At 39.2% G+C, this 21003-nt stretch overlaps 1 protein-coding gene across 3 annotated transcripts in view; it reads left to right on the plus strand.

Annotated features, from left to right (window-relative positions):
- APBA1 (amyloid beta precursor protein binding family A member 1) overlaps positions 1-21003 on the plus strand; it is a 143860-nt gene that overhangs the window by 40654 nt on the left and 82203 nt on the right. The window contains exon 1 of one of the 3 annotated variants that reach the window (XM_074953270.1): positions 15382-15448. The exons of the other annotated variants lie outside the window; for them this stretch is intronic. The gene's annotated coding sequence lies outside the window, so the exon portion shown is untranslated. Of the gene's footprint in view, positions 1-15381; positions 15449-21003 lie in introns of those variants that run through there. 3 annotated transcript variants of the gene reach the window in all.

A 21003-nucleotide genomic window follows, 5' to 3' on the forward strand; every position in this document is an offset into this window, starting at 1 on the left:
TCTTTACCTGCTTTTTTATTTTTTTGGCGGAAAAAAGTTGACCAGTTTTTATTCTGTTTTAAATTTCTTCTTCAGTGCTTATGCCTAGTGAGAAGTTTGGGTGAACTCCATTAGGGAAGGGAGTTGACTGTCCCTAGAATGAAGTGTGGTGGGAATGCTCTGCAAGGTAAAAAGAGCAGAGGGTGCTAAATCTAGGAGAGGCTGTGTTTGAGAAACGCTGTAGGAACTCACGAGACCTAGGACCCAGTTAGGAAACTAATTTTCAGTCTCATTATTGCCTCTAAATTGCACACTGTGAGTCAGGACATTTTATGCCCAAAGCTGTCTCTAGAAATCTTGCTGACCTCAGATCACGGTTTATTCAGATTTAAATGAATGGTAATACTTTCTTACAGGAGTTACTTTACATTCTCCACTAGATTTCCAGGGGATTCCCAAGAACAATTTAGTATGTGATCTACATAGTTGATTTATAGTTGAGCAATACATTTGAGGAAAGAATACTACAAAACACACCAAACAGAAACATATTTTACCCTTAGAGTAACAACTGCCACATAATCAGTATTGCAAACCTAATTATGGATTTATCGAGTCATATGTTTATAGTCACTGGATTAAATTAATCCCTGTTGTAACTCCATTGACTTGAGTGAAGTTACAGCAGGGTTGAATTCAGCCCATTTGTTACAATGTATGAATAATAATCCAAAATATTTTACAGCATGTTCACAGGACTGCTATCTATGTTGCTATCTTATTTATCACTAACTGCATAACTCTTGGTCGCTTTGTCTTCCTGATCGATGTTTTTTCCTCCATATGGACTTGATTGGGATATGTGATTTGCACATAGGGTGACCAGACAGCAAGTGTGAAAAATTGGGACAAGGGGTGGGGGGTAATAAGTGTCTATATCAGACAAAGCCCCAAATTTCGGGCCTGTCCCTATAAAATTGGGACATCTGGTCACCCTGTTTGCACATGCCTAGCACAAAAGACCGAAATAACATCGGGATTTGAGAGAATAGCAGCTTCCTCTGCCCAAGACTTGTGCCTGTCTCCTGCTGATCTGCAACAGAGAACTTAGGGCTAGTCTACACTAGAAGCACTAGAGCGGCGTGGCTGCAGCATGTCTGGTGAAGATGCTCTATGCCAATGGGAGAGAGCTCTCCTGCTGGCTTAGTAAAACCACCTATGCAAGAGGTGGTAGGTATGTTGGCAGGAGAAGCTCTCCTGCTGACATAGCGCTGTCCATACTGGCGCTTAGCGTGGTGTAACTTGCAACACTCACGGGGGTGGCTTATTTACACTGCTGAGCGACTTAAACATATGTACAAGCCCCCAGATACTATGTTAAGTGCCTTAGAAATACCCAAGATGCAAGTTAGGACACATGCATACATGTCAAAAGTACTTGAGGATCCTGGAAAAAAGTCTGTTATGATTAATAGTGGAAATTTTAAGCCCTCCATAGGTAAATTTTAGACCCTAATACACAGTACAAATAACTGCTATCTGTAGCCTAATTCATGAATGCTAGGCATCTTTTATATTGGCTAGAAAACATAACACATACAAACGTCCTCATATTCCTAGGCTCTAGGGAGATGCAACTTCATATGTTTTTCATCTAAATATGAAATTCCAGGACATTATGAAACTATGTGAGCTTCCCTGCGGGAGCCTAAGTCAGTTTCACTTCTCCACATAGTGTTTTCACCTGACACAGATACAATATGGCTATTAAGTAAGTAGTCTGGTGTGTAGGTGTGAAACATGGCGCATGATTGGGAGAGGACAGGCTTGCTGTCAGTGGGTTTGCAAAAAGAAAAGGAGTACTTGTGGTACCTTACAGACTAACCGATTTATTTGAGCATAAGCTTTCATGAGCTACAGCTCACTTCATCCGATGAAGTGAGTTGTAGCTCATGAAAGCTTATGCTCAAATAAATTGGTTAGTCTCTAGGGTGCCACAAGTACTCCTTTTCTTTTTGCAAATACAGACTAACACGGCTGTTACTCTGAAACCTGTCAGTGGGTTGTGATTTTTGGCTTTTTTTCACAGTTGTTTGTGAATCCTTCAGGTTGTGTGATTTAGTTTAAGACTAAAGCATAGATTCCTACAAATTAAAATGTCAAAACCCCAAAATGTAGCCTTAAAATAAAAACCTTTGCAGGCTGTTTTCACTGTCACTCACTGACTCAGGTGCCGCTACAAAGCTCTGTTCTGCGCTCACCTTCTGCTCCTTGATGATTGTGTATTACAGAAAATGTCCAGGGTGATTCACAGAGGAAATGAAGAATTTTACAAAAGGTTGGGTTCAGTGCAAAATACTGTCAGATCCCTGAGTAGTAAAGAATCACAGTATATTTCAATTCACGTCACAAATAGAAGTTTAAAAAAAATTTCATTTCATTTAGCTGTTTCATAATAGCTTCCGTGAGAGAACCCAAATGGAAATTGTGCGTGCAGAAAGTGAGAGTGAATTGCGTTGTTTTGAGTGCTGGTTTTCAGACACAAATTACATGCTCTATTCTACTCAGGTTCTTAAACTGAGCCCATCTCTGTAGTGTTGGACTGTCTTAGAGTTAATTCATAACCAATATGCTTAGTATCTCTCAGCAATTCTAGATGCTGAACTTCAGTGTTTCCCAAGTTGGGTATTGAGACATCTTGCCTCCAACTGGGTGTCAGGGTTGTTTTAACTTACAGGAGGATCATGGAGTTAAAATTATGGAAGTGTTTCAAATGAGATACTTTTAGTTTTCACAAAGAATAGAAGCCTAACACACAGTTATGCAGATGAAGTGAATGACCATTGGAAATTCAACATCAGTAGAATCATAGAATCCTAAAAATTGTAGGGCTGGAGAGGTCATCTAGTCCTGCCTCCTGCACTGAGGCAGAACCAAGTTAACTTAGACCCTCCCTGACAGATGTTTTTCCAGTCTGTTCTTAAAAACCTCCAATGACAGCAGTTCCACAACCTCCCTTGGAAACTTTTCCCAATACTTAACTATCGTTATAATTAGAAAGTTTTTTCCTAATATCTAACCTAAATCCATCCAGTCCAGTATCCTGTCTACCATTGGTGGCCAATGCCAGGTGCCCCAGAGGGGGTGAACCTAACAGGTAATGATTAAGTGATCTCTCCTGCCATCCATCTCCACCCTCTGACAAACAGAGGCTAAGGACACCATTCCTTACCCATCCCGGCTAATAGCCATTAATGGACTTAACCTCCATGAATTTATCCAGTTCTCTTTTAAACCCTGTTATAGTCCTAGCCTTCACAGCCTCCTCAGGCAAGGAGTTCCACAGGTTAACCGTGCGCTGAGTGAAGAAGAGCTTCCTTTTTTTGTTTTAAACTTGCTACCCATTAATTTCATTTGGTGGTCCCTAGTTCTTATATTGTGGGAACAAGTAAAAAACTTTTCCTTATTCACTTTCTCCATACCACTCATGATTTTATGTACCTCTATCATATCCCCCCTTAGTCTCCTCTTTTCCAACCTGAAAAGTCCTAGCCTTTTTAATCTCTCCTCATATGGGACCCATTCCAAACCCCTAATCATTTTGGTTGCCCTTTTCTGAACCTTTTCTAATGCCAGTATATCTTTTTTGAGATGAGAGGATCACATCTGTACGCAGTATTCAAGACGTGGGCTTACCATGGATTTATATAAGGGCAATAAGATATTCTCCGTCTTATTCTCTATCCCTTTTTTAATGATTCCTAACATCCCGTTTGCATTTTTGACTGCCGCTGCACACTGTGTGGACATCTTCAGAGAACTATCCACGATAACTCCAAGATCTTTCTCCTGATTAGTTGTAGCTAAATTAGCCCCTGTCATATTATATGTATAGTTGGGGTTATTTTTTCCAATGTGCATTACTTTACATTTATCCACATTAAATTTCATTTGCCATTTTGTTGCCCAGTCACTTAGTTTTGTGAGATCTTTTTGAAGTTCTTCACCATCTGCTTTGGTCTTAACTATCTTGAGCAGTTTAGTATCATCTGCAAACTTTGCCACCTCACCTTTCTCCAGATCATTTATGAATAAGTTGAATAGGATTGATCGTAGGACTGACCCTTGGGGAACACCACTGGTTACCCTTCTCCATTCTGAAAATTTAGTATTTATTCCTACCCTTTGTTCCCTGTTTTTTAACCAGTTCTGAATCCATAAAAGGATCTTCCCTCTTATCCCATGACAACTTAATTTACGTAAGAGCCTTTGGTGAGCGACCTTGTCAAAGGCTTTCTGGAAATCGAAGTACACTACGTCCAGTAGATCCCCCTTGTCCCCATGTTTGTTGACCCCCCACAAAGAACTCTAATAGATGAGTAAGACATGATCTCCCTTTACAGAAACCATGCTGACTTTTGCACAACAAGGTATGTTCTTCTCTGTGTCTGACCATTTTATTCTTTACTATTGTTTCAACTAATTTGATGTTAGACTTACCAGGCAAATTACTTCTTTGGTTATTGGCTTTGACTATTGGCTTGCTCCTTGAGTTGTCACATTACCTTCAGCAGGTACCTACATCTGGTATTAATCACTTTGCACGGTAGGAAATATGATGTCAGAGAGAGAAATTTAGTACAAGTTTCTACTTTGCCTGTTGACAAAGAATGGGGGCAGGCATATGCAGCTATGCAGAAACCCAGTGTCCTGGGATTATGTCAAGTATCTGGGAAATAGATTTTTATCTGTAGACCTTATTTGGAAAGAGAGTGATAGATTTTTCAGGATCCAAAGAAAAGGATTAAAAAATTAGGTTTTTCTTAAAGTAGGTGACACTGGGACTGATAACCTTCAAATTGTAAAATGGGCCTCTGGTGCTTGGCAACTAAAATGTTAGTGAGATTTTTGGGGTTGGGAAGTCCCATGTCTTGAAAACTATTTTTCCCCCTATTCAAGATGTTTAAAGCAAATCCTATGACTGGAATCTCAATCTCATCATCTTTTCTCCTTGTTTGTTACCCTATTCAAATTAAATAGACTATTAGTCTTAATAGATCACCGTTATTGACACCAATTTAATAAAGGAGTCTCGTCTGGATTGTGTTAGCATTTTCCAAAGTAATTTTCTAAAGGAAAAAATGCGTAGTGTGTGGCTTTTAAAACATCAAGTCACCTTGCATAGCATCACATTTGGGACCCAAACCTTTGGCTACTCCACATGCTGGGAGTTTTTCAATGCCTAGTAGTTGCAGGGCAAAAGTCAGAGCCTTAGCGGGTTTTGGGTCTGGCCCTATGTTGGCTTGTATGCCTTCAGAACAGAGCAGCCTTCTATTGCTATTTTTTATGGAAATATCTTGTATTCACTGGAGATTCAGAAGTACTAGCCACTAAAACAGTAGTCCCCAAACATTTTATGTCACACACACACACCGACCCCCCTTACCCATAATGGAATTTGTCTACCCTTCCTCCCCCCAGGAGCTGTGGTCGGGGGGCAGAGCTGGGGGCAGAGCAGGGCTGGGTGGTGCTTCCTCCCCACCCCGGTGGGGGCTGGCCCAGGTCCCACCACACCCGCCCGAATGTTCCTCCACACCCCTAAGGGGCATGCCCCACAGTTTGGGGACCACTGCACTAAAACTATAGTGTTTATTAAAAAGAAACCCTGATCCCTTACTGGAGATGTCAGCATAGGGTACATTGGTTCTGTGTAGTATATTTTTTGAGAATGAGATTCATCTTAATTATTTTTAGTACAGTGAAATTGAATGCTGCTTTTTTTTCTCCCAACTAAAAATACTGTTTAAATCTTTTAATCCAAGAATAAAAATATTTTCATATCAGTAACATTTCACAAGCAAAATCTGTGTGTTTATATAAAAGAAGTGATCACTTCTCTTAGCTTCCAAAAATAATACAATTTATAGATAGTTTACTGGCAAAGTCCCACCTACATTTTATCTAACAACTGATATTCTTAATGGAACTCAGATGCCCTGATCCTGCAATGAGTTCTGTACAAACAGGTTTCTCCACTCAGACAGAGCTGGCATGAAATTTAGTAGGGCTTTGAATAAGTTGTGGGGACTGCCAGTGAGGGATCTCAGTGCATTATTGGAGCCTAAGAGATGCCTGGTTCAGCCATTCTAAGAGGGTGTTGGTAATGTCAAGGGATATGGGTAGGACACTTGCCAAACCAAAAATTTGGACCTAATATGGAGTAAATTTTCAAAGGCATAAATATGATTTAGATGCCCAGTTCCCATTGGCTTTCAGTGGGAATTAAATGCCTAATTGCCCTTTCAACCTTTGAAAATCTTTCCCATAATATATAAAAAATTGCGTTTATACCAACGTGCCCTTCCTGAGACTTGCTGTATTTTCCTTTCTGTGGAGTTACATCAGGGTTGCATTTGGTCCAGTGAAATAGCCAGGAGCCCTATGAACATAGAAACCTTGTCGTTTACCCAATGAGTGTGGCCACATAAACGACACCTGCACATCTACCAGTGTGAGATATGCCATCATGTGCAGCAATGCCCCTCTGCCATGTACATTGGCCAAATTGGACAGTCTCTATGCAAAAGAATAAATGAACACAAATCAGACATCAAGAATTGTAACATTCAAAAACCAGTAGGGGAGCACTTCAATCTCCCTGGATACTAAATAACAGACTTAAAAGTCGCCATTCTTCAACAAAAAAACTTCAACAACAGACTTCAATGAGAAACTGCAAAACTGGAATTAATTTGCAAACTTGAAACCATCAAATTATGCCTGAATAAAAACTGGGAGTGGCTGGGTCACTGCAAAAAGTAATTTTCCCTCTGTTGATATTCACCCCTTCTTGTCAACTGTTGGGAATGGGCCACATCCACCCTAATTGAATTGGCCTCGTTAGCACTGACCCACCACTTGGTAAGGCAACTCCCATCTTTTAATGTGCTGTATATTTATACCTGCTTACTGTGTGTTCCACTCCATGCATCTGATGAAGTGGGTTATAGCCCGCGAAAGCTTATGCCCAAATAAATTTGTTAGTCTTTAAGGTGCCACAAGAACTCCTCGTTGTTTTTAAAGAAGGAACAGTGATACCACTACAACTTGCTCCAAGGTCTCAAAAATAATGACACTTAGGAGGTGTTCAGCTCTGCAATCACAACATATAACTTTCTCCTGATTATTGTTTTCCATTTGACATCTCTCATGACTTTATAAACATACAAGATTTCAAGGAGATGTCCATGTTTTTTTAAAACAAAAATAAAGAAACCCGCCAAAACAACAAAAGACACAGAATTTGACAGAATGTTTTATAGTTAAATTCATGGTCTCTATATATAGACATCAAAGTGTCTCCATCAACCATGATGTGTCTAACTAGCAGTGAAAAAATTTACATCACACATAATTAAGGTGCTTGAATGGTGTTTAATTATTACTGTTATTGTAGTCAAGCTTTTCTTATATGCCAAGAATAAATTTCCAACAAATTCCTGACTGCCTTCAGAAGAGGATTGGTGTTAGGGAGATGGCATCTTGTTATTCCGAAACTGAAAATTCAAGCAGACTGTCTTCTTTTAAGTCACTTTGTCCCTGCTGCAAAAATGAAATAGTCTTAGGAAATAATGGTGTGACTCTTCCTTCTGGTTATATTGGTTTGTTTCAGATTAACTGCTTCCCTTCCTCTTCCCCAGTCTTATTTCATGGGGAAAATACTATGTCATTAAGAATACCTTATACAAATTTTGTGTTTCGTCTTCAAAGTTGATTCCAAAATTCGTTAATTAATACATGCAGCAGTCCCAGTAGCCAAGTAATTCTATATCTGCTTATTGCCTTTGAAAGTAGGGCTTAGGGCTTGTCCACATGGCCCCACAGTATGGACTAAGGGAGTGTGAATTGCATTGCGCATCAAAGTGCTGCGCTGTAACTCTTCTGTGTTGTAGTGCATGCCAGTCGTGTACACATGGAGCAGTTACAGTGCAGCACTTCGGTGCACCCTGCAATTCACACCTCCGTAGTCCCCCTATTGCAGTGTAGACATAGCTTTAGGGTCCTAAATGACTTAGGTGCTTTTGAAAATGTTACCTATCCCATGTTGTGACTGATAACACAAAGATAATTGAATTTCAATCGACGCTCTTCAGATTTACTGGACACTGGCTTGAGTTTCTTCATTCGTCTGCAAACTTATGCTGTGGAGACCTGAGCCCTGGTCCTGCAATGAGCTCTGCCCTGACAGGCTGCTGTGCCCACATGGAACCCCACTGAAGTTAGTGGGGCTTTGCACTAGTGCAGGGATCCTCCACGCAGAGCTCATTGAAGAAATCGTACATGGACCACAACTGTTGTAAGGGTATAATTCTGAATAAGGTGTCTCAGAACTTACGTTTTGGCAGCTGCACGTTACTGAAGCAATAATTAGAGCCCTGCAAATCTGTACATATTTGCTTTATACCTGCAAATATCTGCATCTGTGGATGTGGAGATCCACGGACCACTTTTGTGGACTGCAAATTTTTTATCTGCGCAGGGCTCTAGCAATGATGTCACTGAAATATAAAATTGCTCCAGAATAATGGTCTCATTGTTAAATGAAGGCCAAGGTGTAAGCTGTTTGAAAATGCACGAGAAGCTGAGGTGTTAATTTTCAGTGTGGGCATTGTCTATTTTTCAAGATTTTATTAGTGATTTTATTTCAGTGCATCAGATGGCTCATGTTTATATGAAGCTTTAACATGGTTTCTGGTGCAGCAGAGTGACAGCTGTTCACTGTAGCGTTAATGAAAAGTAGCTTTCTGACTGGCTTAGTGACTGATAATGTAACAACTAATTCACAAAAATATTGGTCTTATTACATAAACTGGACTGGACTCTGGTATATAAGCTGCTTAGTAATTGACAGAAATTGTATTATTCTTATCAGGTTTTATCACTTAAATAAAAGGCAAGATTCATCTAGCAAAAGATTGGATGGTTAAGTTTTATTAAAGAGACATGGTAAAGTAGCTAGGTCAAACTTGGCTCTAACAACAATTCTACATTCTAATCAGGGTGGATTTGATTTAAATCACTATTTAAATCACTAGTCAGGAAGACTCGATTTAATCATGGATTTCTACATAAAAGTGCATTCTTGTTGGTTGTTATAACCTTAATATATATTCTTCACAACTCAGAAATAGGTGTAGGTTTTATTTTTAGAAGGTACACACTATACATTTCATCAGATTAGGCCAGTTCTTGATACAATGCTCAAAACAGTCCACTACTGAGTTCCATCGCATGTCTTGTGGGAGAATTAGCTTGGTTCCTCCCACTTTTTCCAGAGCAGCGGCTGCAAAGTGGTTGTTATGGATGTATTTTGCAATTTCAACAACATTAGCCTTTATTTCTGGAACACCGAAGTTTTTGGCTAGGAGGTGCATCAAATGAGCACTGCGACCGTACGTTGTTAGCTTGGGACTCTCTTCTAAATAATTTCTTCTCATCTTGGATACATTTGGAGCATTGTCTGTGACCAAGCTGCGTATTAGACATTTGAATTTTTTTTCAGTTTGCTATAGCTTTTACTGCTACTTCTTGGAACTGTTCTGCTCTGTGTGCATTTCCTGATGTATCAGTTTTTTTGTAAGGAAGACATTCCCTTCTTCTGTTGTCACACAAGCACATACAACAGGATCATTGTGGACATTGCTCCACCCATCAAGACTCAGGTTAACAATTTCACCCTCTAGACCTTTTGCACACTGCTCAATTTCTCTTTCATACGCTTAATCCAGCAATTTGCCTGCAATATCTGTTCTGTTGGGTGGACTGTATCCTGGTCTTAATGACTGACCCATGTAAATGAAGTGTGGGTTCTCAATCATACGGAAAAGAGAGTTTGTGGCATTAACAAACCAGACAGTTTTTCTTATCACAAACTTATCTATGGTTGTTTCTGGATGATGGAGGGTTTTTTTTTCTTTTTGCTACAGGTGATATACTGTGGTTATGTGAAATACATGGTGTGACTGAAACATGATCCTTGGCAGATAACTCTGAAACTATAGAAATTGATGGCGATCTTCAAGGTGGATAATCTTCAGAATCCTGTATGTTGAGGATGGATTCTCCTAAACAAAATAAGTCAATGCAGTTATTTAATTATTATTACCATACTGCTCATTTAGTATTACTCATTGCATTCGCTGACACTCAGCAGTACTTAGAGGTGAAATTGTAAAAGGAAGATCTGCCTATTTCATCTATTTATTTTTTATCACAACTGCATCTAAAATGATAGTAACAACTATATATTTTGCTCAAACATGAGAATTCATGAATAGCCCAGAAGAATGACAAGCAGGCCTTAAGAAAGAAGTATGGAATAAAAAAGGTTTACCAACCTGAAGATCCTGCATGTTCAGACGCAGCTTTCATTATCTTCAATGCAGCTTCCTCCTGAGAAGAAACATTTCTCATGATGTTTCATTCGGGCAACCAGGCCTTGCATTTCTTTGTTGCATTGTTTGCATTTTGCATGCATGCCTGTTTTACCCGCAGGTAGAGGAACTTCATTAAAATATTCCCAAACTGGGTCTCTTTTAGGGCCTGCTGCCATTACAGGTTTTCCCTTTTAGTGAGAGAATGGTATGGTAGATCTCAAATCAATGAAGGCTATACTCAGAAAGACCTCAAGACTTACGGAATATGCTGCTCAAACAGTTTTTCACTTTTGTTTCTACTGCCTGTCCCTCCCTTCACCCATTTATCTCCAGACTTCTTCTTGCCCGGATCTGTTCTGCCCCCAACAATCTTCTATTTATTGAACTTTTTGAAACTTTCCACTTTTAGAGAGAGGTAAGGGATTGACTCTGTGTACAGTAATTTGCAGAGGGACAATAAGGTTGAGGTCTGTTATTTCTCACCTTTATACATTTATTTATTTATTTAAAAACATTTTTGCTGTTAACAAACATGTTCTCTCTGGAGACCCAAATCTGCTGTTTGAGAACTGCAAAACTAAGCATCTCTGATGGTATCTTCTAGACTGAGCACTGAGTCCCATTGCCTAGATAGAAAGATTAACCTAAATAATCTATACAGAAGCCCCTGGAACCCCATAAAATTGGGTCCCTAATCCATGAACTGTTGGAACTCATTTACAAAGTGTTTCTTAAATATTACATGACTATATTGTCTCATACTATAAAATTAGAATTTATAATCCGTATTCCATAATGAGATCTCTTTTTTTGAGCTATAATGTATCTTAATTAAAGCTATCTTTAGATAGGTTTTTTCCTCAAAAAGCATTTTATCAAAAAAAATCAGTTTTTTTTTTTTCTTTTAAATCATTGATTTTTATCCACCCTGGTCTGCAGGGAGTAGGCTGCTCACAGGAGGTTGGCTGTCCCCGGTTGCTGTATTGCATTAGAGACAACAGAAAATGTATGAAAGACTTACATATTTTTCCGTGTAAGCTGTTGCTGTAGCTTCTTCATTTACTGCCCCTAAAATCTGACACACAGAAAAAATCCTGCCCATTAAATGCGAAATTTACACCACTTATACCTGGCCAAAAGTCAGGAGTATCACTGACTGGCAAGAAAAGGGAAATCAATGTTTTTAATTTTAAATGAGTATGGGTCCATGTCAGCAGAACAAACAGCAAAGGGTTTAATTGTATTTGGGATGGTGGTAATAAGAAATTATAGGGTTGAAGGAAGGGAAGGATTTTAAACCACCAGTCTTCCTTTGTTCAGTGAAGCTACATCTGAATTTGCTAAAATTCAAGAACCAGCCTGAGATGTGGAAAACTGGGATGTGATGATATAGAATGTCATTGAGGAAATTTGCCCTTGTAGGACCTACAGTAGAACCTCAGAGTTATGAACACCAGAGTTACAAACTGACCAGTCAACAACACCTCATTTGGAATTGGAAATATGCAATCAGGGAGCAGCAGAGACAAAAATACACAAATAAATAAAAAAGCCAATACAAGTACAGTATTGTGTTAAACGTAAACTACCAAAAAAAAAAAAAAAAAGATTTGACAAGGTAAGGAAACTTTCTGTGCTTGTTTCATTTAAATTAAGATGGCTAAAAGCAGCATTTTTCTTCTGCATAGTAAAATTTCAAAGCTGTATTAAGTCAATGTTCAGTTGTAAACTTTTGAAAGAACAACAGTAATGTTTTGTGTAGAGTTACGAACATTTCAGAGTTATGAGCAACCTGTATTCCCAAGGGGTTCATAGCTCTGAGGTTCTGTTGTATATGGATTTTATGAAGTAGGGATTAAAGCATGCTGGTGATGGCTTAGAGCCAAAGACACCATCAGATCTTCAGTGCTCTGAGCCTTTTTGATGTTATTTGTTTTTTGTGTTCATTTAAATGTTACAGTTTATTTTGGGGTCTGAACTAATTCTTTTTTCCACTTTCATATTTTCTTTGGTTTGAGCATGTGCAGTAAATGTGGATTATTGTTTTTGATTTTGATCTTGACAGGTGATTTTGTCTGCATTGGTATATCTTGAATAGAGATTATAGGTTGGCTGTTTTTGTTTACTGTAAACCATAATATCTTAATTTGCATAGCTTTCTGTATGAACCTCTCTTTACAAAATGTGTTTATACACAATGCCAGACCCTTCTCCTTGCTTCTTCTATCACTGTCAGTTTTACAAACGTCTTATTTATGAAATATTGTAAATAAGGCTTTTAGCTTCTCACCATATTTCATTACCTGCATTGTGGGCTTGACATTCCTCCTGCTATGTGCCAATAATTTTTCCCTGAAGTCTGATTCCCAAACAACAAAGAGTTAAATATTCTAGAACAAAGAAGCAGCTCTGTGTCCTGTAAGCCTGCCTCCTCACAGCTGTATATTCATGAAACAAAGGGATTTCTATAATGACTCAAATCCATAGTAGCAACTTTTCATGCAATGCAGATGCCCTCCTTTTGGTTTTTGCTCCTGAGTTTATCCTGTGTTTTATCTGCATTAAAGTTGTCTTTAATTTGTTAACCCGGCTATTCACATATCCTTCTTTCTGCAATGTTTCTTTTACTTGTTCTGCTGTGCCTCCCATATACTTGATAAAAAACTGTGATCCCTGTACTGATCTGTGCAAGTTCCTGTATGTAACCTCTTTCAAGCCTGTAGTATTTTCATGTACCTTTACACTCTTTTCTCTGGAGAGAATTCTCAGTCTGTGTGCTAATTTGCCTTCTCCTCTATGACTTTGCACCTCAGATGATACCTCTGATGCAAAGTATTGCTGCATGCTTCCAGACAGTCTTGGTTTAATAATCACTACACCTCCTTTGTCTACTCTGGCAGTATGCAAGAGAAACTGCAAAAACCTGGTGCCATATCCTCCTCTCTGATGCGAGACGTACAAGGGAGCAAAGAAGACTGACACAGGATGGAAAAGGCCTGGAAGGAACAGTGGGGGAAAGTGGTTTCAAACCTGCCACTTCCGCAATAACTTCACACAGCTGGGGCTGTGAGCAGCATTAACTCTTGCTGGGAACTTTCTACTCCATGAAGGCATAAGTGTGGCAAGGCCTTTCCAGGAATAGCCAAGAGATCAGAAGAGCAGGACAATATATAGTTCCTTTTCCTGTGGATTCTAGGGATCTCTTGAATTTGGCATCTCCACCCCATGCTGTTTCTTCACCCTCCAAAATTCCTCCCCCATAATGAGAGTGTTTACAGGAAAATTTTGAGATCTCTATCTCTCTTGAGATGGCTGGTCTGTGGGATGGTAAGATCTGGCCCTCAGGTTGGTCTGCACACTCTCTTTCTGATCTATAAAGACAGGTTGTGCTGTTGGGACTCTTCTCTCATTTCATTCGTTAAAATAGATTTCTAATGTCATATGGATTGATTAGTGTCTTCCCAACATCTGCCAAGAGCAGATGATGTGTTTGTATTTTATTGTGGTATTACATTAACCACTTTATATCCAACAATGGATTTTTTGTTTGCCTCTAAATTAGCTTAGACTTGTTGCCCAGATTCACACTGAGGCTTGGAACTGTGTTTGAAGACATTTTCAAATATGGTCCTGGTTGGAACATGGTTTTGTGTTCATAGTTACCATGGATTCAACCATCATGTTGACAGTCTGTGTTGAAACCTGGTATGAGGTAGCATGCAATGTGTCCGTATAAATAAAAGTTCTCAACAAAGGAAAATAACAATTTTTAAAGATCAAATAAATGGTTTTAGATTGACACGGAGTATCTTCTCCTTTGATTATTGGAATTACCATTCAGGAAACACAGCTTCACCAGAAATAAATTGATTATCTAGAGATTTTCTTTCTTCACATTGACTGTTATTCATCAGCCTGAGAACCACCAGTAGTTGCAGCGGTCTTTACTTCTGCCTGTTTGGGAATAACCAAGACAGGGAACCATCTGCAGTTTCTACTAAATTGAATTTAAAGCAGTGCATCAGAGTTTTGCTGTCCTCTTCATGTTCCATCCTTAATAAGTTTTAAGGTCCTGTCTACATTGGGCTTTCAGGTATGTTTAGCTGTCATGCTTATCACATACATTGCCATACAGTTTATCACACAATTTGAACAGCTAGTGTGCATGGAGTCATACAATGTTATGAGAGCTTTTGAAAAATGCTTAATCCCAGATAGGGCCCAAATTCTGAGATCCTGCTCACTTTTTACTCAGTCCCTACTCAAGGTCAGAGGCTAAGTAAAAAACTAATAAAGAACTTCAGGATTTGGCCCTTAAGACAAGAACACTGGTCTTGTTCATCCTGGCTGGTCAAACAATATTATAACCCTGGCTGGCAACAACTGAGTTTTTACTTCGCTTAAGGAAGATGTTTGCACTAGTTGGTAAATAATGATTCAAAGACCCACATAGAGTGCCCTGCCCCTACCCTCCCCCCCAAAATCACACAGTGCTATAAAGTAACTGGTCCTGTGTTTAAGCCCCTGCTGATGTATTCTAGGAAATTTTGTGCTTTACTGACCTATGAATTTGGCCTATGTGACTTAGAGACCATTCATTTCTGCCTATATTCTTTGATATTTTTGATACAGTATGCACATTTTTCATAAAGTTGCTTGAGACAATATTGAGAGATTTTTGCTTTAAGCACTCATCTGCTCCTGTATGATCTACATCTGAATATACAGCCTCTTTGTGACATCCCACGTAGATTATTGAGTTGTGAATTTTTACAACACACAGATTCTGTTTTCATGCAGCTGTTGCCTTAGTAACAAAGAGAAAAGACAGAAAATACTGATAGATGAATAAAAGGAAAAATACTTAAAGAAAGAGCTGAAGTTTCACGAATGAAATAGTTTTGTCTGATGATGACATAATGGAAATAATTTGATTTTGGCACAGTGCTGCAGAAGTGACAAGAGCCTTTCTCCCCACCGAATGCTGTGTGTGGGTCTGAAGTGCCGGAAGAAGCTATGCAGTTAGTTCAAAGGTGAGCATGACTATGTTGGATATGGTGCATTTCTTCAGATGCCTGCCTTTCTCTTTCTATCCTCTGGCATTTGGTACCATGAAAAGGAAAGAAAATGACATCATTGGAGTGATGGGAATTTCTTCCAATTTTTTTTCTTTCTGCCTCAAGATCTGAAAACTGTGGAGAAGTAGGAGGTTGAGTTTTCCTTAGCAGGGAATGACCATCCTGCCCCTCCTCTGTGATTACCGAGGGAAGACTTCTCAATTAATTTCTTTCACATCTTTGTCTGGGATTTTATGAGACAAGTAGTAGGCTACTGTATATCTGTAAGGAAATTTCCCCTCCTTGCTTTCCCAAAACTACATCAGTAATCCTGACTAAGGATTTAAAGAATTAAAAACATAAGTCAAAGAAAAGATTCTGTATAGAATTTGGGTGAAAAAAATAATGCCTTAATTTATGTAATATTGTTCTGATGGGATTGTAAGAGTTAATGATTGAAGTAAAAGAAGAGAACAATGTGATGAAGTGCACCGATGGCAGGATTGGGCCGAGTCAGGAACTCCCTAGTTGTATACCAGCTGTGCCACTGGTTCCCACCATATGGCACTGAGCAAGTCATTTGGTGCCTCTTTGTACCTCCTTTTTCCCCATCTGTAAAATGAGGATAACCTATATCATTGGAGGATGCAAGTATGAATTAATTAGTAAATATATTTGAAGTGCTTGCATTATTATCTAAGCTAGTTAAAAGCTGGGGTTCTGTAAGAGTTGAGAGAGATTGTGAATTGTGGGCAGGATGTTGCTTCCACTGACATCTGCAGTTTTTATGTTGATTTCAGTGGGAGTAGAATGTGTCACGAGTGTGTTCACTAGCAGTTGGTGACTGAACCTCATGGTATCCTGGTGGCGTGGCATATCTGTCTATTTTAGGCATCTCTGAGAATGCTCCTGATTAGTCATCCTGTCCAGTTGCCAAATGTAAAAATCAATGACTAAAATATTAGATTTGACTGCAATGCAGCTTAGTAGTCTTCACCAATTCCTAGGTTCAGCTGCAAGTACTCGTGTTGTGTTTTGTGGGTGTTAGTTATGATTTTAATTAGTTCTTCCATGTTCATTATTGGCCAGCGGTTTTTTGGAAGTGATGGGTTTTCCACAGTGCTGTGAAATCAATCAGGTTTAATTTGGTTTTCCCAGTAAGGAATTCAAGTTCAAGGATGCTCTTCCCCTTGCTCACAAGAGCTTAAGACTGGACTGTCAGTGTTAGCATTCCTGTTGATCACAACTATCTTAGAGGGATGGAGAGGCATTTTTAAAATGGCCCTGTCATGGCCCAAAAAGGCTTTTAGAGATTACAACCAGCACTCCTGGTGCTAGCCCACTGGGGGCCCTACACAGGAATATTCCCTCCAAAACATATTAATAGGGGACCCTAAGTAATTGCTTATTCTGCTCATGCCTAGTGTCAGCTCTGACAACCAGAACCTTGCATTGTATCCTGCAACAAATAAGGAATCAGTGGAGCCTGTGGGATCCTGGCATGATGAATTGCTGTAGCTATTTTCATTGCTTAAGAGGCAGCATAACATCTGCACATTGCATACCTAAAGGTTGATGAGTTACTGTGATGTTCATAATACCCAAATTTCAGTATTGGACATCTATTTCCTGTAATGTTCTTTGAAAAGTAAAAGCAGGCTGTTTTGCAGGCCCCAGGGTCAGTACAGGCTAAAGACCCAATGTCATGTGCATGGAGTGCCTAGAAAGGAAAGGTATAGACTGAGCAGCACTGTTGTGCTTCTTAAGTGTGAAAATACTGACATTGGTTTTGCTGTTCAGGTGTTGTCATGGTAAGTAAGGAGGAAACATCAGAAAGGAATAAAGGAAAAATAGTTTGAGAATCCAACTTGTTACTGAAATTAAAGGGAGACTCTTAGATAGCTTCTGGCCAGATGTATTTAATTTGTCTTTCCAGTGCTTCTGCACTGTAAACATCCAATTTAAAAAGAACCCCCTTCTTCTGTCAATGAAGAATTTAAAATACAGCCATTATCTATATAGGGAAAGCTTACAGTGTGTTGTGGTCTACTACATAGAGCAGCCAGCAGAGCGAGTGCCAGTTAACTAACAAATTGCATCTACAGAGCTGTGCTGGTATTTTTAACATTTTTAACATGTGCTGGATACTTGTGTGCAAACAAGGGAAAGAAAAAAACAGATCTATTTCAGTTTTAGCCCCTTTGCAAATGCAGAATTGGCAGTGTTTGACAAATGAAAAAGGACAATCTACGTTCAATCTCCTACTCCTAAGAACACTTTCTTGTAGTGTTTTCCCCAAGAAATGAAATTGGGGGGGAGTATTCGAGTATACACAGATGGGGGTGAGGGCCGACGAGGGTTGAGACCATGCAGGCAAAGGTAGGGTGTATGGCATCATAGTAAAAACTGAAAAATGTTTCACGACCATTTTATTAAATATATAACTCGTGTTTTAAAATCCTCACAGAAATTAAAGTTGGCTACTCAAGCCTACTGTGAAGCACTTCATCTACATCCTTCTTGTTTTCTTGTTGTAATTTTGAACAACTCTGTTATTGAACTTCTTGAATGCAGTGCATTCATATTTGGTGGCTTCTTGTGTGTCCATTACTTCCAGTCCTTCATGATATGCTCCCGATCAGGCAGAAGGCGACTTCGTTCAGACCTGAAAATGTTGGATCATATTAAAGAAGTTTTGTATTAAAATCACAAATGAGTTTGATTCCCCATAGTTTAAATTCCAGGGTATTACTAATTAAGAGGTCTCTTGGTTTTTGGTACTGTTTCTCTCCCTCCATGTGTGAAACTTGCAAGCTGCTAATTGTGTTAGTACATTCTAAGACAGAGTCTGTTCTCAAAGCAATTCACAGAGACTCAAAGCAATACTCTAACAACAGAAACAGCACCCAGAGACTCCCCGCCCTTTTGTTGTATTAACAATTGTGATTAAAATAGAGATAGAGGATGTATGTGGATGGATGCTTGGTGTGGATAATAACTGAATGATCAGGGAGGTGCCAGCCTAAGAATCCAGTGTCCATCGGCTGAAGAAGGCGTCAAGTGGAAATAACCAGAGGACCCCCGGAGGGCAGACTGGAATCCACCCAACAGCCTCAAGAATGGGAGAACCAAAAAACAAGATAACTTCTTGGAGCCGTCAGGAATGTGCTATCTGCTGATTGATTCAGCAACAGCATGATGAAGCAATTCCCATAGACTGGCATAGGAAGAAATTCCTATAAAAATAGACTCTAAAAAGTGAGAACTTTGGGGTCTGATTCTGCAAACCAACTTCCAGGAGCATCAGATGAGCGTCTGACAAGGCCCTGCTCCCTCCTCATGTCCAGGCCACCTGGCCAGTGGCTTGGCATGAGCAACTCTAAGGCTGGTAACTATGATAACAACCTTGCAGAACCTGTGTGTGTGTGTGTGTGTGTGTGAATGAATGTATGAATAAATATGAGATTGAATGGAATGTTATAGCTGTAACTAACTGTTCACTATGATTCTTTCTGTATTCACAATAAATGTGGTATTTTGCCTTTTTCCCTTTAATAAGATCCTGCTGGTTTTTAATTTATTGGTACAACAAAAATTCTGTTCAATAAGGAAAAAGAATGCTCAACTGTAGCAGTTGTGACTGGGAGTGGCAAGAGATGAATTCCTACTTCTTTCATCTTAGGAAACAGCACAAAGATTGGGTCGAGCCACTAGTGGTGATGAAGAAGAAGAAGTTGAAGTTAAATCTTCGTACGTTTGTCATGTGATATTCCACTCTGGGTTCATAATTCTCTGTTCTGTCCTGATCACATAGCAGCCTCATTGCTGGTATTACCTCACTCCTCTCAACTGTAGGTGTTTTATAAGACAGGTGTCTGTAAAAGCTACGTAGAGGTTGAGTAGAAGCCAGAAATCTCTGTTGTATTTTTGTAAGAATCAAGTCAGTGTACTTTTTCAGCTGGCTTAACAAACACTTTCTTGTCCTCTTCACTTAAGGATTCAGTATAAATACCTTTATTAGTCAACTTCTATAGTGAAGTCTTTGCTTCTTCCAGTATGTTTTCAATGGATATCTCTCTGATTGATTGATCCAAGAGTAGCTTCTGTTGCTGGACAAAGATCTACTACTGTTGTAGCAGATTCCTGGATGGTATTGTTTAATGACCCAAGTGGTTTCAACAGTAGACTTACAAGAGAGGGAATGGCAATAGTCTTCTCTGAACTCAGTAGCAAAAGTAGTCTGCCAGCTGCACTAGTTAGAGCTGGCCTATCTCCGTAGATACTTTCCAAAGCCAGTAATGATGGTTGCAGTAATTTTAAGACAACAGCCAAGGATCGCTCATGAGAAAAGCCAGCAGGTTTTCCCAGGTTGGACTAATTTGAACTAAAAATATCTTCTATTTTTTTCCAAGACATTCAGTCCTTTTGGACTCTTTCTGAAAAAAAGAGTATAACAGCCATTACATTTATGGCTTTTTAATGTCTTTTGAAGATTCTGCAGCTCATATTAGTGCTAGTTGGAGTAGATGGCCTCTGCAGTGTGTATAGAAGAGATTAGAGTTATACTCTTCTTTGAGAGAAGTTTGCAGCTCCATCAAATGCACAAGCAGCCATCTGTTTGGGGTTCAGTTTATAAGCATTTAGCTCTTCTAAGATGTCACAGATGCAGCTGGTGTGTCATCTATAACCTGAACATCTAGAATACGTCTACTAGCCTACAAGATAATGTACGCAATGACTTAATATCTGATGCCTATTTAGCCAGGTATTCACATTTTTTGAATGCAGTTCTTAACTTTTTCAACTACTGAGTCTTTCACTGTTGAACCGCATGCTTCTAGCCAGTCAGCTGATTTTTTTTGCAGAAAGATAATGAGCATTTGCCAGTCTTGTTCAGAACCAGTGTCCAACTTCAGGATTAACAAGTGACAATGCACTTAACATTGGCCTACAGTTTGTAGTGTGTGGTATCTCTTGCTTAAATAGAAGGTATGATGCAACAGCCATGTTGGTTCACATAAACTGTGTTGTCTCTCTAGCATTCTTAACAGCCTCATTAAGTACTTCTAAAATTGGCTTTGACAGTGACTGGTTTATAAGGCTTTCTTTGTGTCGATGCAGTCCAGAGGCATGGTGTCTTGCAGTCTTTTCATGTAGGTTGTCAGTTTGGCAAACCAAGCTCCTCCACATTTACTGTATAAATCCATGATATGCCCACATCTTGAATACTGCATGCAGTTCTGGTCACCCCATCTCAAAAAAATATATATTGAAATTGGAAAAGGTACAGAGAAGGGCAACAAATATGATCAGGGATATGGAACATAGTGGAGTACAAGTGGAGAGATTAAAAAGAGTGGGACTTTTCAGCTTGGAAAAGAGACGACTCGGAGAGGATATGATAGAGGCCTATAAAATCTTGACTGGTGTGGAGAAAGTGAATAAGGAAATTTTATTTACCCCTTCACTTAACACAAGAACTAGGGGTCACCCAATTAAATTAATAGGCAGCAGGTTTAAAACGAAAGGAA

This window comes from Natator depressus, chromosome 5 (assembly GCF_965152275.1).
Source record: "Natator depressus isolate rNatDep1 chromosome 5, rNatDep2.hap1, whole genome shotgun sequence".
NCBI classification, from domain to species: Eukaryota; Metazoa; Chordata; order Testudines; family Cheloniidae; genus Natator; species Natator depressus.